This window comes from Dromiciops gliroides, chromosome 3 (genome assembly GCF_019393635.1).
Source record: "Dromiciops gliroides isolate mDroGli1 chromosome 3, mDroGli1.pri, whole genome shotgun sequence".
In the NCBI taxonomy this organism is placed as follows: Eukaryota; Metazoa; Chordata; class Mammalia; order Microbiotheria; family Microbiotheriidae; genus Dromiciops; species Dromiciops gliroides.
Window position 1 is genome coordinate 305,320,943 of NC_057863.1, and position 16,218 is coordinate 305,337,160.

Sequence of the window (16,218 nt, forward strand, 5' to 3'; positions counted from 1 at the left end):
GGATCATCTCCTCTCCCTTATTCCTTCCATTCTGTATGTACAATCTCTTACCACCTCCCCCTCCCCTCCACCAACAAAAAAAGCTTTCTCCAAACAAGAAGAAAATTAAAATGGGTAAAGTATGTAACCTTCTGGTATGGTAGGAAGTTTGCTTTTATAAATCCTATTTAGGGTTAATGATAGTTCTCCTCCTAATTCCTGTGTACATTGAGCATTAAGTTCTGAAGTCAGGGTCCTCACTAAATTGTACAGGTCTGCTAAATAAATTATAGATGTAGCTGCTTTATTTGCAGGCTTCAGATGAATTGAGTAGTTTTAATAGCTTGAATCTATTTAGAAGCTCTTTAAAAATTGCATTAAAATAGGATTGCTTCCTAATATGATGTACATATGTCTATAGAATTATTGTTTCCATATGTTTAGCCAAATAAAAGTAATGAAAATAGTGTGCTTTCTGTCATGTACATATGTTCATGTGTAGAGGTTTTAGAAGAATAGATAGGAGAGATGGTTTAGAATAAAGCTGTAGAGTAGAAATTAGATACTATATTCGCCTGGGTTTTTAATAGATTTGCTTGCCTGACTGGGAGGGATGAGCAACCATACCCTTTAGGAAGACTTAATCTGTGGACATCTTTCCATTAGCTTTTTAGAGGTTGGCATAGTGTTGCTAATTGTCAGTGAGCTTTTCTACACTTTAAATTCATGAAGTAATTTATAGTAATTTTATTTGTCAGCTCTCCTTCATGCCCCAAGTGGATTGAGAAACCCTCAGGAGGCTTTTAAGCCATATCATTATAAGATGGGGACATAGTAAGCATTATATGAGACATAAGCTATTTTGGCAGAAACTCAGACACAGATTGATTAGAGTTTGTAGTTAAATGTACTCCTGTCATATTCTGTACCTTGAGTTTACCTTTGACTCAAATACAAGTGGTATTGAATATTTACCAATCTGACTCTGCTGGTGGTGTTCTTCATTTTTCAGTTTTTTATAAGTGCTTTGTATTATTTATAATTCATTCTCTCCACCCCCCCCCCCATAAGATCACATATAAAAAGGTCGGGCTTGTATTTTTCCCTCTCTTTTACATAGAAGAGGATAGAGATTATCTTATCCAAAGACCTGTGTTATAGACGATGAAATCAGAAGCACAGACAAGTTAACTAGATGAAAGGCCTGTGTTAAGGTACCAGAGAGAAAGGGAGTAGTGGTGTTGGTGTTGGTACTGGTAGGGAGACTGGGACTAATACTTGGTCCTTTCTAGGCTACTCTATTATTCAGGTTCTAGTCTAAACCTGACCCAGAAGTAAAGTCATAGGAAATGATGGCCATGTCCCATCTTTTTTTGGGGGGGAGGGTGAGGCAATTGGGGTTAAGTGACTTGCCCAGGGTCACACAGCTAGTGTTAAGTGTCTGAGGCTGGATTTGAACTCAGGTATTCCTGAATCCAGGGCTGGTGCTCTATCCACTGCACCATCTAGCTGCCCCTATGTCCCATCTTAGTCTGACTTTTGGCTATAATTAGTTCAGTGACCAGGTTAAAGTATGGTGCTAAGAAAGCTATTTGCCTAATTAATGCATTCCTTAATTAATTTACCTTCATAGCCATAGATCACCCCAAGTCCTACCCATCATCTTAAAAGAGTCTTTTGCATGCCATCGGAGTATAGCAGGCAAAGGAATGAACCCTAGGTTCAGTGCCAATTCATTCCCATTATGAAGGTCGAAGGGATCTTTCGAAGTGTCTTCCTTATTGCTCTGTGTCAGAAAGTGCCATCCTACTGACTCATACTTAAACTGGGTCAGTTAAGCCCCTGATTTATTCTTGTAGTTCTCAGAAACATTTCTGCATTGTTCATTCTCCTTATGAGGTATGTGCAATATAAAAATTCTTTTGCCTATTGTAGATAGGTATCATTCAGTCTCAACTTGACTATTTATTTATTTTAGAGAGGGAGCATGGCATAGGGAATAGTGTTGAATTGACTTCTGGAAGACATGGGTTGCCTTTGACACTAACTGTATGACCTTGATCAAGTCATTTAAACCTTTGAGCCTCAGCTTCCTTATCTGTAAAGTAAAGAAAATAATACCTATTTGTTGTTGTTGTTCAGTCATGTCTGAACAGTTGTTTTTCAGCGTGTCAGACTCTTCATGATCCCATTTGGGGTTTTCCTTGACAAAAATACTGGGAGTGGTTTACCATTTCCTTCTCCAGCTCTTTTTACAGAAGAGGAAACTGAGGCAAAGATGGTTCAGTGACTTGTCTATAGTAACACAGCTAATATGTACCTGAGGCCAGATTTGAACTCAGTAAGTTCCTGACTCCAGGCCACATAGCTGCCACATAATAATATCTATAGTCCTTCACAAAGTTATCATAAGGCATGTGTCCAATTTTGCTTTGCAAATTTTCAAGCACTATGTTATTACTACATAAGAAATCTATTACAACTTATGTGAAATATGTTATTCATTTCTCTTTCAACTGTGTTCTATAGAAATATTTTTCATTTTCTTGCCTTTTTTTCCCCCAAGTAGAATTACTGGGACTCGGGTATTGCATAAGGGAAAAAAATAAAACTGTTCTGTTTCCATAAGACTGACCACTTTATTTTTATACACAGGAAGTTACAGTGCATCTTAAAAATTAAATATAAAATGTAAAATTTAAATATAAAATTATAAAATCTGAATCTATTTGGTCTTTATCAGTAAAATGTTTCATATTTTTATCTAGGATGAGTATTGAAGTAATTTCTTTTCTTAACTAAATGTTTTGAGACAGTGCTGAATTGCAAAGAAATATTATTAGTTCTATACCAGTATTATAAATGTTACTATTAGCAATAGAATCATAATATAATTGTTATTTATTTTTAAATGCCCTGAGTGTACACTGGGCACTCTATGATTATTGAAGACAGGGCTCTTAGAAATTATTCACAATGACTACTACAAAGTTAACAATGAGAGGCAACAGATTTCTAGTTAAACAGTCATTATTAACTGTAGCATCACAGTTAACAGAAAAGAGGTATATCATTAACATTTAATCAACTATTTTCAGGTAATGTTTTTTATTTTTATGTTTATTGGGAAATGTCTGTGGTAAAATATATAAGAAACATCTCAATCTTTTATTTTTATAAAGCAACTGTTCCTCCTTTACAAGCTTCATTTTCCTTTTTTTATCTTAGCTGCCTTGTTTATATGTCATCAGTGACTTGGGATCATCTTCAGGCATTCAGTTGAGTCCAACAAAATTTAGATCCTCATCTTTTGTTGACCATTCTCTTTTGGGCAGCTCCTTAGGTAAAGTCCCTGCTTTGCTGTAGTACTGAAGAATGCTCATTCTAAACCTGAAGCTTTCTTTATCATTTGGCTCAATCAATATGAAAACACTAAAGAAAAAAATCCTATGTTTTGTGTCTGTGTTAGCTTAAGAGTAAATTGTGGAAAACAGAATGGGACAGGAGGAATGGGGCACAGGAGCTCCACGATTCTCCGTTGCATTGAATTCCCTGCGTATAGTTGGCGTTGGCCAGAGTGTGACCCTTTAGCATGAATTTATTCTGAGCCACAGTACTCTCTCACATGTGCAACCCTCTTGCAAAGCAGCTGTGCCCCCATGCATTAGCCAAGCCCGCAGTTGCCTGTTTCCATTTGTTTCTGCCACACAATTCAATAAGGGAAGGCAGAAGGTGATTTTTGAACACCAAGTGGAACAGAGAACTTGGTGCCAAAAAGGAAGTCCAGAAGAGAAAGTCTCACTGGATATTGAAACCAACAAAAATGTCCTACTACCTGACTTCCTCCCTCCCTCCCTCTCTCTCTCTCTCTCTCTCTCTCTCTCCTTTCACTGTTAGAAAGAGTCATTTCCTTTCGTTGAGATGCTTTTAAACACATTATTTAACTGAATAACTTTGAACTTTACATTAAATAAACCAAACCCTTTGCTTCCCATGTATTTGTTCCCCTGTATTTGTTGAGTAGCCAGTCTGTTTTTCATTGTTCATCCTCCTTCTGCTGCTTTCTTTTATAGAGCACTGAGTAAGGCCATATAACAGAAAGACTTTGGAGTCAGAGGACCTAGATACAAATTCTCACTGTTACTGTGGGACCTTGGACAAGCCACTCTCTGGGTCTCAGTTTCCTCATCTTTAAAATGGAAAGTTTGGGTTTTAATGGCCTCTAAAATCCCTTAGAGCTCCAAATCTATGATCATGCAGTAGATGGAATCAAGAAGACTCATCTTTGTGAGTTCAGATCCAGCCTCAGACACTTACAGTCTGACCCTGGGTAAGTCACTGAACTCTGTTTACCTCAGTTTCCTCTTCCGAAAAATGAACCGGAGAAGTAAATTGCAAACCACTCTAGTATCTTTGCCAAGAAAACTCCAAATGGGATCACGAAGAGTCTGACACACTGAAAAACAACCGTTTACTTGAAATCAATGAAATTAGGGGAGGTTTTTGTATAGTTTTGTCCTCTGATTACTTCTCTGAAGAGTTCTCTATGCATTCTCTCCAGAAACAGTTATGTTTTTAGTAAACACTCTCTATTGAGAGCTGCCCTATTTAGTTTTTTCCTCCATATAAAATTTGATCTTGAATCCTTCATAGGCATGAAGCCTTCAAGGCATGGAGCCTTGTACTTAATAAAGAATCTTCTATTTAGTGGAAAACCTAGTGGACAGATATGAATTAGCTGCAGTAGGCCAGTGAGAGTCATCAGCAGGATGACTAAAGATTGATAATATGACGCCACCATAAGAGAATTAAATGAGGAAGAGGAAAGGCCTACTATTTAGGTCCCGTAAGTTTGCTTATTTATTTCTGCAAACATGTTTCGTTTCCTTAGTAACTAATAATAGTTTTGAGAAATTGTTGTACTCACAAGTATTATGGCAGGAGCAAAAAAAACCAAACCAAAACAAAACAAAACAAAAAAACACACCCTAGAATCACAGAAATTAGAGATGGAAAAGACCTATTAGGTCATCTTCTTTGTCCTTTGCCAGTACAGATTGTTCCCTGTCCAGTCCATTTTTAAAGTAATGAACTTTGGAAGAAAATAAGTGTATATCCATAGAGCTACCATTGACCAAGGGAAAACTTTTTTGAAGAAGTCCATGGGTACCAATTACAGTAGAAATGGTTTTATTTAAAGTGAATACTTTAAGGGTATCTGTATTTGGCCAAAGTTTAAAAAAAAAAAGAGGTAGATTAAGTTTCATCTTTGGAAATTCAAATATTCAGGAAATTAGTTGTTAGTTTGGTAAAATTGGCCTTTTACTTTGGAAATGTAAATCTACTAAGAAGTGAATGAAAGTCATGTATTTACATATATAAATATACATGCATTTGTATGAAGTGAAAATGTCCAGGTTAGAAATTTCTTCAAGACTTCGAACCACCTCCTTCATGAATTTTTTTCATGTTTTTAATTCTGTATGGATAGGGATGGGGGCCAAATCTGTGATTTCATTGATGTTGGACTCTCCTGGGTGAGGAGAGTGCCTGCTATCAATGCAGGACTCCTGAAAGGCTAAGTGACTTGCCCAGAGCCATATAGCTACTACTACATTCAGAGGTTGGACTTAACTGAGGTAGGTGTACCGTGTAGTATGTACCATATACCATGTACCGTGTACCATGTACTGTGTACCACGTACCATGTACCACACACCATGTACTGTGTACCATGTACTTTGTACCTTGTACCGTGTACTATGTACTGTGTACCATGTACCGTGTACTATGTACCATGTACTGTGTACTTAGTTCTAAAAATTAATTTCCTTAATATTGGAATAGTGCTCTCCCACTTTACCCTTTTCCTCCTCCCTCTCTGTTCTTCCTCACCCCTTTGTCCCTCTCTTCTTCCCTCATAGTACCGTGTACCATGTACCATGTACAGTGTACTATGCATCGTGTACTGCGTACCGTATAGTATGTACTGTGTACTGTGTATTATGTACCGTGTACTTTGTCCTATCTACCTTATACCATGTACTATGTACCGTGTACTTTGTATCGTGTACCGTGTTCTGTGTACCATGTACTATGTACCGTGTACCATTTACTTTATACCGTGTAATATCTACCGTGTACTATCTATCTTGTACCATGTATTATGTACTGTGTACCATGTACTGTGTACTTAGTTCTAAAAATTCATTTCCTTAATATTGGAATAGTGCTCTCCCATTTTACCCTTTTCCTCCTCCCTATCTGTTCTTCTCCCTCACCCCTTTGTCCCTCTCTTCTTCCCTCTCCCAGCCTTTCCTCTCCACTTCACAAAATAAATAATCTGTACCCAAAGTCCCCATTTCCCACCTTGGCAGTCTCTCAAAGGTCACTAATTAATTAATTGTGTAGTGGCCTTTTTTCATTCCTCATCCTTATTTTACTTTTCACCACCTCCGCCTTCTGGATACTTTCTCTTTTTGGCTCCCAAGACTTTGCTCCTACTTTCTAACTTTTCTGTTTCCTGATCCTCAAACCTAGTTATTTCCCAGGTATTTTCTTGAAAATATTTCAGCTGCCTACCCATCCTAAATTTATATCTCCAGCCTTTTTTGGTTAAATTCTGATTTTTATCTTTGTGGGCATCTCCAGCTGGATATTTGATTTGCACTCATATCCAACATAAAGATTTCCCTCATATGCTTTTTGATATCATTATCACTGTTCACTTGTTTACCATGTTTAAAAGTTTGGTGTTATTTTTAACTCTTTACTTCTCCCTCAGTTCATTACCTGTAATGGGGACATTATGTGATGACTTTGCTGTGATAATAGCTAGCATTTATATGGTGATTTAAGGTTTTCGAAGCACTTAACAAATATCTCATTTTACCCTCACGACAACCCTGTGAGGCATCTCCATTTTACAGATGGGGAAACTGAGGCAGAGTGACTTGCCCAAGGTTACACTGCTATTGTTGAGGGTTGGATTTGAACTCAAATGCTCTTTACTCCAGGTCAAGCATTCTATTTACTGTGGCACCTCAATGCTTACAACATGCAGGCTAGGGCAGAAAAAGGTTCCTGAGCATAACTCACTCTTCCCCCATCTCTTTAGCCATAACATATTTTTAATATTTAAATTAATATTTCATTTATTTAATTAATATTTCATATTTATACAATATTTTAATAGTATTTTTTACAGCACACTGCTGTCTAGCCAAATGAATGGTGGTGGCATGAATGAGGTGGTATTTATATCAGAGGGACAACTAACTTTCAAATTTTGTCTGGTTTTTTTTTTTAATTGTCTGTGCGCTGGACAGAAAATAAGTTTCCCAGCTCTTCATACCAATTTACAGCTGTATGTATACCACCTGTATACTGATATGTGTACTGATGTACTTGTTTGTACATCAGAGATTTAGAACTGCTGCTGTTGATAGATAGGACATACTGAAAGAGAAAAAATATTGTTTCCCCATTATTCTGTTTCCCAAGATAATCAGGGAAAAAGGAAAAGAACTGATGTGTTCTAAAATATTTATAGTAGCTTTATTTTTTATTTATTGTAATGGCAAGGAACTGGAAATTGAGCCCATAAGTTGGGGGGTGGCTAAGTTGTGGTATATGGTTGAGCTATAAGAAATGATGAGCTGGTTGATTTAAAAAAAACATGGGAAAACTTGCCTGAAATAATGAAGAGAACCAGAACCAAGAGAACATTGTATACAGTGACAGCAATACTGTTTGAGGAAAAGCTTTAAACAACTACATTATTTTGAGTATCATCTTCAAATCAACTACAAAGGAAGATACTATCCCCTTCCAGAGATGGAAGGGTGCTTAGTATAGTGTACGTGTACACACATGTACGTGTAACAGTGTCCTTTCACGCAGGGTGGGGAGGAAAATAGTTTGGCACTTAAAATGTAACAAAAAATAAATTAAAAACTGTGAGACATACTGAAAGGAGGGTGCACTGTATGTAAATGTGTACAGAAATTCAACCTATTATTTATTTAAATCTGTCTGTCAACAAATATTTATTGAGTGACCACCAAATTGGTTCTGTGAGCTGTGGGTGTTATAAAAGAATTATGAGGTAGGTAGTTGCCTTCAAAGAACTTAGAGACTAGGTTGGAACATATGACTAACCCTTGAAAAATTAGGCTTCATAAACTGTAAAATATTGACCATAGATGTAATAGGAATTTAGAGATGGGAGAGTGATTAGTGTAGTCTTGAGTATTTGAGGTAGAATTTGAGGTAGATAAGCTACAGACTGTAGAGGAGGAAATTCTAGGTAGAAATTCTAGGTTCAAGGGGTACTGAGGCCTGGTGTGTGTGTGTGTGTGTGTGTGAGAAGAAGAGTAGACTTAAGTGGTGGGAAGTAAGATGGGATGAGTAGTAAGAAAAGCCAGGCAGAAGAGTGGTGACTTGCTGAAGCACTCAGTTCTGGTCTTCCATCTACAATTGAATTACTTTTTAAAACTCCTTTCCTTATTTGTAAAGAAGAGCTATAACTAGGAGGCAGCACAGTATAGTGATGGCTTTGGATTTAGAGGACTTGCTTCTTTCTAACTGTGTCACTATAGGAAAGCCATTTAACCTGTAATATCTGGACTTCAGTTTCCTCTTCTGTAAAATGAGGGAACTGGATTAGTTTAGAAGTGTGGAGCACCTGGACCATGCAAGGGACACATCACAATCCACAATATTCCCCAGTGCAGCCTGAACCACATTAAAATGTAATTGGGAAATATTTCACAAAATTAGGAAAAATACAATAAAATATAGATAAATATAAAATATAAATCTGTGGATTTCTTAGTCACTATGTTGCCCTTATGTGACAGTCAGGAAGACTCCTCTTCCTGAGTTCAAATCCAGCCTCAGGCACTGACTAGCTGTGTGACCCTGGGCAAGTCACTTAAGCCTGTTTGTCTCAGTTTGACAAATGAGCTGGAGAAGGAAATGGCAAACCACTGCAGAAAAAAAGAAAAGCCCAAGTTGGGTCTGAACAACAATGTACTAACAATTGGACAGATTGGGAAAAGTCTTAAGGGACAGCATTTTAGCTGAACATTTACTCAAGCTTGGGCTTGAAGGTTTGGAGGTAGATGCAGGCCAAATTAGCTAGAATGTAATTTGTTGGACTGGGAGTAATAGGAAATCTGAAGAAAAAGAAGTTTGGAACTTCAGGGCTTTATTTGTCAAATAGAATTTTATCCTTGAGACAAATGGGAAGTGCTGAAACTTCTTGAGGCTTGAGTGACTTTAGGTTTGTGCTTTAGGAATGTCAGTTTAGCTATTCTGGGGAGGATGATAAATAAGGAACAGTTCCAAAGGTGCCTGGTATATTCTTTGGTTGGGGCTCCAACCAAATGGAACACTGACTCATTAGAGATGTCATCATCACTCTCATTATCTTCTTTACCTTTAAAGGGTTGAATGAAGTCACCCTGTTTTTCTTCATATATTCAGTGTTGAGAAATAATTATTAATAACCAATATCATGGGGAAATTCAGACCTCCCTCCCTCCCATTTTGTTAATGCAATAATTTTGTCTTCACCTTTGTAATACTTACAAATTTGGACTCACTGTCCTGCACCAGACCACACCCAAGTGGAAGCTAGTGTGCTCAGCTCAGCCTGGGTGGGGTCTACATTCTTTGAATTGATTACCTTATACAGATTATTTTCCTGAACCCAAAAGACCCTCAGTCCTTCATTTTAATGTAATCGACCTTCAATTACATGAACCAATTAGACTTGATTGCTCTTTAATTTTTATGCCAAAAGGCATAAAAGTCATATAAGTGTCTTTCTTTTGATGTCTCAAACTATGCAAAACAAAGCTCATGCTCTTCACCCAAACCCTTCCTTCTTCCAAACTTTTCCATTACTGTTATGCATTAGCATCCTCCCAGTTACCTAGGCTTGCAGCCTTGGGATCATCCTTGACTCCTCCCTCTCACTTATCCTCACATATTCATTATGTCGCTGAATTTTGTTTGTACTCTCATAATTAGTCTCAACACGATTAGAGCCTCATATATATCATATATATAGTAAATAGTACTGGATTTGGAGTCAGATTTGAAATTTGGTCAAGGCTACCTGTGTAGCCACTTAAGTTCACTGGGGCTTAGTTTCCCCACTTATAAAATGAATGGATTAGCATAGATGGCTTCTGATGCTATGAACCACTGGGCCTGGAGATCTGAGTTCAAATGTAGCCTCAGTCACACGTGACCCTGGGCAAGTCAGTAAACCTGTTTGCTTCAATTTCTTATAAAATCAGTACCTCTCAGGGTTGTTTTGAGAATCAAATGAGATATTGGTAAAGTGCTTAGCGCAGTAGATGCTTTGTAAATGCTTATTCCTTTCACCTCCCTTTCCCTCCCTTCCCTTCTAGCTCATTATTACCCATGATCTTATGAAATATATTTTATATTAGTCCCTTTTCCCCAAGGAAAAGTTCCGCCTCTCCATTAAGTAAGTTGTACTGCTAAAAATTTCTTCCTTATTGGTGACCTAAAGAGCATTAGCCTGGTTTCACTACCATGTGACTGTGACATTCATTTCTCTTAGTCTGTAAGGTGAGGTTATAGGATTGAGATGGAGATCAGAGATTCTCAGGTCTTTATAATAAAAGTAGGTATATTTCCAAGTTAAAGAAGCTTCTCTCAGTTGGGAACTTTGGAGAACTTCATTAACTCAGGCCATTGGAATGAATCCTAAGTGGTCCTTCAGTGTCTAAAGGACACTAAACTGTTCTTAAAACTTGTCTTTTCTTGTTCTGTTGTTTCAGTCATGTCTGACTCTTTGTGATCCCATTTGGGGTTTTCTTGGCAAAAAGATTGGAGTGGTTTAACATTTCCATCTCTAGCTCATTTTACAGATGAGGAAACTGAGGCAAGCAGGGTTAAGTGACTTGCTCAGGGTCACACAGCTAGAGTGATTTGAACTAGGGAAGATGCATCATCCTGACTCCAGACTTGGCACTCTTTCCACTGTGCTGTTTTGCTTCCTCAAAACTTATCCATCGACGTTCAAACTAGAAAGTTATATTTCATTAAAAACTCCTATTTTCTGTTAAATCTTTTAAGTGGAAAGAATGCTAGAATTGGAATCAGAGGACCTAGTTTAAAATCCTGACTTTGCCACCTGTGTGACTTTGGGATAGTCACTATCCTTCTGGATACCAGTTTCTTCAATTGTAAGATGAATAGAGGAAATAGTGGGCATTAAATAAAGAAATAGAGGGGGCAGCTAGGTGGTGCAGAGCACTGGCCCTGGAGTCAGGAGTACCTGAGTTCAAATCCGGCCTCAGATACTTAACACTTACTAGCTGTGTGACCCTGGGCAAGTCACTTAACCCCAACTGTCTCACTTAAAAAAAAAATAGAGGATTTCTGAGTTCCCTTTGGGCTCTAGATCTTTGATCTCATAAAACTTCTAGCATTAATTTCTAGCATTACTTGCTGTTGACCAATGCATTATTCATTTGATATAAATAATTGGTGTGTAATGCTTTGGATGAGAAGTTAGAAAATGTTGGGGAAATAAACATTAGTATGCCATTTCCTCTTTTTCCTTTTTTTGGGGGGTGGGGAGAGGATCTGTATCTGTGAATTTATGGGTCTAGAGAAGACCCATTTTGAAACTGCCTCTATTGATACCAATATGATCAACTAACTGTAACTCACAGTCTTAAGGAATTTCCTGGCTCACTGAGGTTAAATAATTGCCCAGAGCAGCATAACTAGTTAGTCAGAGGTAGCTCTTGAAACCAGAACTTACTAACTCAACCATCTCTACAATCCTTCTCTTTCCCCTTAACATAATAAGTAATCTACCTGGAGGGCCTAAATTATCCCTCTGGAATGCAGAGGGACTTGTCATCTTGTAAAAAATAGAGCAGAGAGTAAGTGCAGTATCTGTTTAATTCTTCATATGTTGCCCAGAAGATTCATGATTCAGGGACAGGTTGGACCAAATGACTTGTAAGGTCCAACTCCATTAGTCTTTGATTCTGTGATTTCACACACACACATTTCTGTAGGCTGGATGCTAGTTTTGATATCAGTCATTAACTATTTATTAAGTACCTGTTAGGAAAGTCAGCATACTGTAGTGGATCGTGGACTGTCTTTGAAGCCAGGAAGATGTGGGTTCCAATCCTATCTCTGGTATATGCTGGCTGTATAACCCTGGCGAAGTTACTTAACCTCTAGGTTAGTTTTCTAGGACTATAAGTTGCACACAGTCAGCAAACATTTATCAAGCACCTACTATGTGCTAGACACTGTGCTAAGTGCTGGGGATACAAAGAAAGGTAAAAGACAGTTCTTGCCCACAAGGAACTCATAGTCTAATGGGGGAGATGAGCTACAGACAAGCTATATACAGGATAAATGGGAAATAATCAACAGAGGGAAGGTGCCAGAATTAAGAGGGATTGCAAAAATCTCCCTGTAGGAGGATTTTACTGAGACTTGAAGGAAGCCAGGGAGGTCAAGAGGCAGAGATAAGGAGGGAGGGAGACCACTCTATGCAGGAGGGGCAGCTGGTGAAAAAGCCTGGAATTGGGTAATAGTCTCACTTTTTTTGGTGGGGCAGTGAGGGTTAAGTGACTTGCCCAGGGTCACACAGCTAGTATGCCACTGTGCCACCTAGCTGCCCTGGGTTTTATGAGAGAACAGCAAGGAAGTCAGGATCACTGCATCTCAGAATACTTGGGGCAGGGACAGAGGAGGAGGGGAATGTAATGTTTAAGAAAACTTGAAAGGTGTAGGATGGGGGCCAAGATACAAATGACTTCGAGTGCCAAACACCTGGAAGTGATAGGGAGCCACTGGAATTGTGTGCGTGTGTGTGTGTGTGTGTGTGTGTGTGTGTGTGTGTGTGTGTGTGTGTGTGTGTGTAAGGAGTAAGACATGATCAGACCTGTGCTTTTGGAAAATCACTTTAGCAGCTGAGTGGAGGATGGATTGGAATGGGGTGTGACGGAGAGAATGAGGAGTTGATGAGGACACCTAAGTTGCAAGCCTTGGGGGGAACTGGGAAGAAAATGGCACCCTCTACAGTAATAGGAAACTTTGGAAGGGAGGATTCTTTGAGGGATAAAGACAGTAAGTTCAGTTTGGTTTAAGATATCGTATGTTCTGTAGAACATATTTTTGAAGTGTCTAATAGTTGGAGATGCAAGATTGGAGGTGAGCAGAGAGGTGAGGGCAAGATCATCAGCCTGGAATCCATGATATATGGTTATGAGTCTCATGAGCTCACCAAGTGAAGTATCACAGAAGGAGAAAAGAAGAGGGCCTGGTACAGCAGGTGTGATCTGAAAGAAGATCCATCAAGGGAGACTGAGGAGGAGAGGTTAGAAGGGTGGGTAGGAAGAGAACAAACCAGGAGAGAGTAGTGGTCGTGAAAACCTAGAGAGAAGAGGGCAATAGGGGTAATAAGGACCATAGCAGCATCAGAAATTGTATGGAGGTTAAAAAGCATAGGGGCTGAGAAAAGGCCATTGGGTTTGGCAATTGAGAGATTATTCCTAACTTCTAAGAGATCAGATTTGGTTGAATGATGAGGTTGGGAGCTAGACTGTAGAGAGTTAAGGGAGTGAGAGGAGAGGAAGTTGGGGCACTTATTGTAGAAGATCCTCTCAAGGAGTTTAGCCACAAAAGGCAAGAGACATATGGGACATATGGATCAAGGGAAAGTTTTTTTGAGGCATGTCTTTAAACAGTAGGAGAACAGCCATTAGACTGGGAAAGATAAGTGAAAAAATGAGGATAGTAAAAGGGGCATTCTCCTGGAGGAGACAGGTTGGAATGGGATCATAGAGGGTGGCATTAGTAAATAGGACCACTTCATCGTGTGAGACAGTGGTGGCAGAAGGTGTCTGGGGTGGAGACAGTTTTCTTATTTGTTAATTTCCTCTACCAGTGAAATCACTGGTATAACATCTTTTGCTGTCTTCATGTGCATGATACTATGTTAGACACTGGAGAGACAAAGACAAAAAAGGAAGGAAGGAAGAAAAGAAAGAATGAAATCCTAGTCTCAAGAAGCTACAATTCATGTTGTTGTTATTGTTCAGTTGTGTCCTGTTCTTCGTAACCCCATGCCAGACCCATCTGTCCTCCACCATGTCTCAAAAGTTTGTTCAGGATCATGTTCTTTTTTTTTTTTTTTTAAGCGAGGCAATTGGGGTTAAGTGACTTGCCTAGGGTCACACAGCTAGTGAGTGTTAAGTGTCTGAGGGTGAATTTGAACTCAAGTACTCCTGACTCCAGGGCCGGTGCTCTATCCACTGCGCCATCTAGCTGCCCCGATCATGTTCTATTAATCTCGTCCTCTGCCATCCTCTTTTTCTTTCAGTCTTTTCTAGCATCAGGGTCTTTTCCAGTGAGTCCTGTCTTCTCATTATATAACCAAAATATTTAAGCTTCAGTTTCAGTATTTGATCTTCCAGTGGATAACTTATATTCATTTCTTTTAGTATTAATTGATTTGACTTCCTTGCTGTCCAAGGAACTTTTGAAAGTCTTCTTTAGCACCACAATTAGAAAGCACTGATTCTGCAGTGCTCAGCTTTCTGTATAGTCCAAGTCACACAGCCATACGTTGCTACTGGAAAAACCATAGCTTGGATCATACAAATCTTTGTTGTCAAGGTGCTGTCCATATTTGCCATAGCTTTTCTTCCAAGGAACGGGCACCTTTTTATTTTGTGGCTGCAGTCACTGTCTGCAGGGATCTTTGAGCCAAAGAATAGAAAATCTGACTCTGCTTCCATTTCTTCTCCCTCCGTCTGCCAGAAGTGATGGGACCAGTTGCCAAAATCTTAGTTTTTTGGGTTTTTTTGTATTAAACTTCAATTTCCAAAGAGGGCCATTGACACTGCCCTCTTTTGGGGAGATAATTATCACAACAGGCACTTAGTAAATGCCTACTGTATATGCCATGTACTGGGCTAACCCCTAGGGATACAAAGAAAAGGGGAGAAAAATTCCTGCTTTCAAGTAGCTCACATTCTAAAGGGAAATCAACTTGCAGATATCTATGTACAAACAATATACATAGAAGATAAACTGGAGATAATCTCAGAGGGAAGGCATTAAGATTTAGGAGGATAAGGAACTTTTTGAAAGGGGGGGCGGATTTTAACTGGCACTTAGAAGAAGCCAGGGAAATCAGGTGAAGGTGGGGAGGGAGAGAATTACAGGCATGGCAGTCAGTAAAAGTTCCTGGAATCTGGAAGTGAAGTGTCCTGTGTTAAGAAGAGCTTAGGGGAGAGTGAAGCGTAAGAAGCCTGGGAAGGTAGAAAGGAACCAGGTTAAAGGGCTTTAAAGGCCTCGATCTGACAGGTAATCATTTTGATAGTTGTGTAGAGGATGAGTTGGAGTTAGGAGAGACTTGAAGAGGGGAGAAATGAGGCAGAGAAACCAGTGAGCAGGCTATCGCAACTGCACAAGCATGAAGTGATGAAGGCCTGCACTAGAGTGGTGGCAGTGTTGGCAGGCCACGGGGCGTATTTGAGAGATGTTGCACAGGAAAAATGGACACAATTTGGCAGCAGTTGGGATACGGGGGCAGGAGGTGAAAGAGAATGAATAGTAAAGGATGATACCTAAATTGCCAGTGTGAGTGTGACTGAAGAATAGGGATATTCTTTTTTTGTCTGGGCAATGAGGGTTAAGTGACTTGCCCAAGGTCATACATCTAGTGTCAAGTGTCTGAGGTCAGATTTGAACTCAGGTCCTCTTGACTCCAGGGCAGGTGCTCAACCAACTGCACCACCTAGCTGCCCCCAGGGATACTTTTGATAGGGAAGTCAGGAAGGGAAGAGGGCTTTGGGGAAAAGGTAATGAGTTCTCTTTTGGACAAGTTGAGTTTAAGATGTCGACAGAACATCCAGTTCAAGATGTCTAATAAGTAACTGGAGATGCAAGACTGGAAGTTAAGAGAAGGGTTAGGGATCAATAAATAGAACTCGGAATCATCCACATAGAGCTCGTAATTAAAGCCCTGAGACCTAATAAGATCACCAAGTGAAATAGTACAGAGGGAGAAGATAAGAGCCCCAGGACAAAGCCTGGAGGGGACACTTTTGGTGAGCAGAAGTGACCTAGAAGAAGTTCCATCAAAGGAGAATGAGGAGTGATCCATCAGGTAGAATGAGAGCCAGAGACAGTAATGTCCCCAAAGCCTAGAGAGGT

General features: G+C 39.3%; 2 protein-coding genes across 5 annotated transcripts in view; one reads left to right on the plus strand and one right to left on the minus strand.

Annotated features, from left to right (window-relative positions):
• Window positions 1–16,218, plus strand: part of CMSS1 (cms1 ribosomal small subunit homolog) — a 416,392-nt gene that overhangs the window by 71,389 nt on the left and 328,785 nt on the right. The gene's annotated exons all lie outside the window — the stretch shown is intronic.
• Window positions 1–16,218, minus strand: part of FILIP1L (filamin A interacting protein 1 like) — a 348,713-nt gene that overhangs the window by 63,977 nt on the left and 268,518 nt on the right. The gene's annotated exons all lie outside the window — the stretch shown is intronic.